The sequence below is a fragment of the Alexandromys fortis genome, unplaced genomic scaffold (assembly GCF_014885135.2).
Source record: "Alexandromys fortis isolate MF-2015 unplaced genomic scaffold, M_Fortis_MF-2015_v1.1 scaffold_87, whole genome shotgun sequence".
NCBI lineage: Eukaryota > Metazoa > Chordata > Mammalia > Rodentia > Cricetidae > Alexandromys > Alexandromys fortis.
This window is the reverse complement of record NW_026067971.1, coordinates 5,157,504-5,163,845: the sequence shown is the minus strand read 5'-3', so window position 1 is coordinate 5,163,845 and position 6,342 is coordinate 5,157,504. Positions and strand designations below refer to the sequence as shown.

Below are 6,342 nucleotides of genomic sequence, written 5' to 3'. Positions count from 1 at the left end.
AAAATCAACCTCCAGGACAACTTCAAAGCTGCTAGCTCAGATGATCTAGCCTGGCAGACTAGTCCAGCTAGTATTTCAGATAAACCCTACAACTTTCCCATTACACAGAAACTGGAAAATAAATCATATGCTAGCTCTCCCAAGACTTGTTCATTTATCTCAATTTTCTCAGTGTTCCCCAAAGAGTCTATCACCCCAGACAACAGGAAATAATTTTAAGAACACAATGCCCACATTCCCAAGACGTGGGGTGGGTGGTTTTTGATCGCTTGGTGGGTTATGGATGTTTGTCATTATTTAGGATGGTTGGTTGCAAATTGGTATTGGTCATGGTAAGGGAGGAAATTAGGCAAAGTTGGTTTAAGGAATCTCTTTCTGAAAAGAAGGGGATATATAGGAATGATAGGCTAAAAAGACAGATTATTGAATCTACTTTTAAATTAAATGGAACTATTAATCTCAGATATTTTACAGTAGTATCTTTTTTTGTATATTCATACAAATTTAAGGTTATTCTTATTAGAATATACTATTATGTTTTTTATCTTGCTTAATGTGTTTTTGTATATTCATACAAATTTAAGGTTATTGTTATATAATACTATATATATACACACACATACATACACACACAATAGTAGCAATATGTATTTCTGCTATCAAGGTATTGTACCTATGCAGCTCATTTTAAAATGTGATGTATAATTCTAGTCCTTGAAAGCCATTATTATAAATTATTTAGGATAATTAAGAAACGCAGGTTAGCAGTCATGCAGAATCATAAAACTGTAGTCATGTTAGTCATGTTGTTAGTTATGTTGCCATGAGTGTGGCACCACGAGGATCACGAGCAACACGCATGCACACACATCTGGTTCAGAAGGGCATGTGGCATGGCACATCAGCCAACCCCCTTCTGGCTCGGAGGGAGGAGGGCCACAATTGGGGCAGAAAAGAGGGTGGGTGCCGAACTTTGCCAAGATGGCGTAGGACAGTCTGTCAAAAACTCTTGCTTTACATAAAAGTCTGTCAGATATTCTAGGCCCGTGGGCTGAAGATGGATGCCCCAGTGTTGCAGATAAGCCTTGGGTGACTGTCAAGGCAGCCAGTTTCTCTCATTTCTATAGTTTTAGAAGTTGTTTGTTCTCCGCTTTCTCTTTACTCAGGTAGTATTATATCCTTCTCAGGTCTCTGATAGGATTGAAAACTATATAGTTTTAGTTACAGCTTTTCTTGTTACCAGATTCAGGAAAAAAAAAACTCACAAAAGAGATGTAAAGTATATAAAGTTGAGGAGACACATAAAAGCTTAAGTTATTTATCTAAGTAAATGCTTTAAGGTCTAAAAAGATATTTTTAAACTGGCAATATAAATTATGATAAAAAATAGTTTAGGTATAAAACTTTGAAATTACCAAGATAGGATAGCTAACAGAGTATTTTCTCCAAATTTTTCAAATCAAATGGATCTGACATTGTGAATGTAATCCATACCTGATAATTGTTTTTATTGTGTATTGTTTTACTGTGTTAGAGTCAAAACCCTTTCCTTTTCATTTAGGCAAATATGTAGATGGAAGTTTCTGTGACCTGGTCCCACTGCCATTCAGTCCCAAAGAAGCACACAGAGGCTTATGTTAATTGTAAACTTTTTGGCCTATTAGCTCAGGCTTATTATTAATTTGCTCTTCAAACTTAAATTAACCCATAATTTTTATCTATGTTCAATCATATGGTTTGGTAACTTTTCTCAGTGAAGCATTCTCATCTTGCTTCTTCTGCATCTGGCTAGTGACTATGTCTCTGCCTTCTCTCTTCCAAAAATTCTCCTAGTCTGGTCACCCCACCTATACTTCCTGCCTGACTACTGGCCAAACAGTGTTTGATTAAACCAATACATGTGACAAATCTTTACAGTGTACAAGAGCATTCTCCCACAGCTCAAAAAAGAGGAAATATTGTGTGATATTTGTTCACGCAGTGTAAAAGGCACCTTCTGATTGGTTTAATAAAGGGCTGAATGGCCAGTGGCTAGGCAGGAGAGAATAGGCAAGACTTTGGGTAGAGAGAGGAACGCAGGGTTATAAATCTAGGTGTGAGAGAGATGCCAGTGAGACACAGAAGAGAGACTAAAGAGACATGTAGAAGACCATAGACTAATACAGACCAATTTAATTTATAAGAGCTAATTGGAAACAAGCCTAAGCTAAAGGTCAAGTTTTCATAATTAATAATAAATTTTCATGTCCTCATTTGGGGGCTGGTGTTCAAGAAAGGCCTACTAACTACACTCATAAAGTGTCGTAAACATGACTGTCCCAAACATGGGCTGAAGAGGAGGACAGCCATGAACGTGCCAACTGCTGGAGAAAAGCCCAGGAGGCCTCAGTTCTACACAGAGAACTAGAGGCAACTGAGTAAAGATGGGAGCGGGAGAGGTGGTCTTTCCCAGGGAAGGGCACACCAACTGGTTGTCCAGTGATAAATAGTCATCCCTGAAAACATACATACATAAGTATGACACGTGTATAGTGTGACATGTGTCAGAGCTCAGGACACCCCCAGATGAGCCTCTCCTTGGGAAAGAGGAGTACAAGAAAAGAGTGTGTTTCTGAAAACATACATATAAATAACATATGGACTCAACAGGTCCCGAGCCTTCCTCACACAATGAAGAGAAAGTGTCAGTGCTTACGGCACAGAACAGCAAACATTCATCTACAGATATGACTTTCCTCAATAAAAATATACTATTCAAGAATATCAAACAACAAATAAAAATCCAAAGTCATTCACTCTTTATTTTATCCAGCTGCATTTGTCAAACAGGGTTTGTTTTAATGAGTTTGCTATGCTAATTTTCATTACATATATATATATATATATATATAGTTATTTGTGATGGAGTGTTTCAATTATTAATATGTAGTTATCTTTATTTTTCCTAACTTTGGCTGGATATCTGCTTTGTCAGGTAGGAGTGGCGCTTTCTCGTCTGTTTGCTTAAAATGCCTTTCCCTGTCAGTCTTCATACGTGTTTCCAGCTAGCTGAGTTTCCCGCTGCAATAAACAAGTGGTCATTGTTTCCTGCTTTTCAATTCAGCCTGCCAGTTACATCTTTTACTCCAGATTTGAGACCACTTATATTTAGGTTAGTGTTAAAATGTTTGTACTGAATGAAATCCTGTAATTTGGCAGGCTTCTCTTCACCTTCTGACTTCCTGTTTTGTCTTCAATTGCTCTGTTCTTTTCTTTCTCTCTCTTAGATGTTTGCTGGCTCATTGGTACTTTGCTTTCGATTGTTGTGAGAAAACATCATGACCAATAGCTACTTGGGGAGGAAAAGGTTTATTCTGCTTACACTTCCACATCATAACTTGGGCAGGAACTGAATCAGACCATGGAGGAACATGGTCAATTGATGCAGGCAATTCTTCACCTGTGGATTCTTCTTCACAGATGACTCCATTGTGTGTCAAACTGATAAAAGCTAACCACACACTTCCTGAGTTACTGCTGTTGATTCTTCAGAACTACAGGAGTTATTTTCTCCTGAGCTCTTTTGATCCTAGCTTTCTGTCTTCTTCCTTTGTGTTTTTATTTTCCTGTGAGTGTCTTCTTCACTGCTGCCTCTGTGGTCATGCATTGCTTTAGCTGTGTTCATCTTGAATGTCTTTATAAAGGACAAATTTGCATGTACTCACATTGGTTGTCAGTTATTTTCTTTGAGGACTCAAAATACACAGTTGCATGCTCTGGCCTTCAGCGTTTCTGTCAAGGAAGGTGCTGCCATTCTGATCGGTTTTCCAATCAGGTAACGTGTTAGTGACATGACTCTTCTCTGTAGTAGCTTCTGGCATTCTTTTATTTTTCTACACTCTCTAAATTTTACTAACGGTGTGATATGTCAAGAATATTTCCTGGTTCTATCTATGTGATGGTCTAAATTACCTCTGTACCTAGACATTCTTATCTTTCAATACATGCAGGGTACTTTAGGATAGTGCTTCAATGAGTAGGTTTTCTATATCTTTAGTCTCTAATTCAGCATTCTAGTTTATTAAAATGTTTCTGTTTGGTTTGTCTGTGATGTCCTGGAGGTCATCATAATTTTTCTTTATTCTTCTCTGAATGCAATAACTCGTTAACCTTATCTGTGAAGTCCTGGTATTTTTTGATCTTTCAGTTAATTTACTCTGTCGTTGATTTTTTCTCCTGAATTTTAGAAATATATTTGTAAACTTTTTCAAAATTTCCACTTAATAAATCTCTCTTTATTTATCATTTATATCCTATATTGTTTTGCTTATTTCATTAAGTTGTCTATCTTTTTGAAGTTGCAATCCTCTTAAAGTTAACCTCCTGAATGATTTCTTTAGCATTCTACCTAATTAAGTATGCTAAGATTCAGTTGCTGACACTTTATGATCTTTTGAGGAAGTGGTGTGACCTTGTTTCCTTGCATTCTTGTGTTTTGTTGTTGTGGTTGGTGCACCTGTGGGAGTGAGTGTGTTTTACACATTGATTAGGATGTGTACAGTAAACATTCATCAAGAGCCTTATCCTCAGCATTGGTCAGGATGGAGAAAACAAACCTCAATAACAACAACACCAGAATCATCTTCTCCAGAGTTATTGTAATGGGCATAATAGAAGTAATGGGAAAANCTGGTCAGGATGGAGAAAACAAACCTCAATAACAACAACACCAGAATCATCTTCTCCAGAGTTATTGTAATGGGCATAATAGAAGTAATGGGAAAAACCAACTCATAATAAAACATGGCTTTTGCAACTAATAAAGGTACAAACAATAATAACATAATTGAATAAAGGATGGGTAGAAAGAAATGAGAGAAAAAAGAAGAGTAGAAGAGAAAAGAGAAAGAGATTAAAAGCAATACAGTTACCAAGTTTAAAAAATGTAAATAAAATAGATAAACCACAGGTAACCATCTGACAAATGGAAAGTGAGGCAGGAAGATCACAAATATGTGGAAAGTCTGAATCAAGGAGGATCATGTAAGCCACAGACAGATTTTTTTAAATATTAAAAACTTTTTTACATCTTAAAAATAACATACTATAAAAAATTACACATAAAGTTTCAGTATCTGGAAGACAGAGACTTGGAAGAGCCTCTCTTGATGTTCATAGAAATTTCCAGGTCTGGGGGCATCAGAGTTGTGGTTGGTGTGCGTCGTCCCCCTCTGCTGCCGTCTTCCAGGTTGGTGCTGTACACAAATGTCATGAAAAGCGGAACATCTCTCATGCTAAACACCTCCCGTCTCTGTACAGTCTTCTCCACAGCTGGCCCCAGAGGTCTTTGTGGCCTGTAGTCCAGGTAGGCACTTCTGTTTGTGGGTTTATCTAAACAAAGCAGTGTTTCCTGGATGCTTTGGGGGAAGTGGGGATGGCAAACAGAGCATGGAGAAGTTCTGGGAGCTTATCTGTTTGCCTAAGCATTTTCAGATCCTATGCAGCAGCAAACCACCATGCAATGAGGAAGAAGCTGTAGAAATTGAGTAATCCTTTCACTCTGGTTATCAGTTCTCAGCCCCTGTCTGCTGCACACAAATTGAACCATGAGAAAGTTTCAGAAACCAATGAATGTGCCAGCCACCTGCTCTGAACTCTCGAGCTCAGCAGTCATCCAGAGGAGCCATATCATCCTGGTTACAGGAGACAGGGCTGCCTGTTCTCATGCCTCCACAGCCTGAGCTAGGAGTGTGTCTCAGTCACTCCCTCCTGCACTACTGTCCCTCATGGCTGCCTACCCACCAGGGCATCCCAGGGCACCATAACATGTGCTAGATGATTTTGGGTCTCATCACAGCTCAGACTCAGAGAATAGAAGCTCCTGGTTCTAGCACTGTGAGAGACGAAGTGTGTAGAGCTTGGGCTGTGCCCATCTGTGTTCCTTTGTACTACATAGGACAGGGGTTTTCAGTGTGTGGCTTGCCCTGAGTGACTCCATTTATAAGGCAGTGGTTTGCTTCATTTTGAAAGCAAATACTGAGGCACTTTTGAACCTTATGTGTGCAAGTGTCCAGCAAGACGGTAAGATATAGATTGATAAATAACTTATAGAAACAAATAAATTATTCCTACTTTAAACATATCAAGCCAGGAACACCTAGACCCATGGATGTTTGAAGAACTTCCCCAAGAAACCAGAACAATAAGCAATGCAAAGCCCTCACTTGGATCATACCCACTGAGCCACCATCAGGGCACCCAATGTGTGCATCACTAGACACAAGGCATGAAACTCTCAACTTTGACCCGAGGACTTCTGCTCACATGATCAGCCCTAATTGAAGTGTGTTGAAATAGGAGCGG

General features: G+C 38.7%; 1 protein-coding gene across 1 annotated transcript in view; it reads left to right on the top strand.

Annotated features, from left to right (window-relative positions):
* Positions 1-3,039: 3,039 nt before the first annotated feature.
* LOC126509727 (ATP-binding cassette sub-family G member 3-like) overlaps positions 3,040-6,342 on the top strand; it is a 47,631-nt gene continuing 44,328 nt past the window's right edge. The window contains exon 1 of the mRNA XM_050155802.1: positions 3,040-3,151. The gene's annotated coding sequence lies outside the window, so the exon portion shown is untranslated. The remainder of the gene's footprint in view (positions 3,152-6,342) is intronic.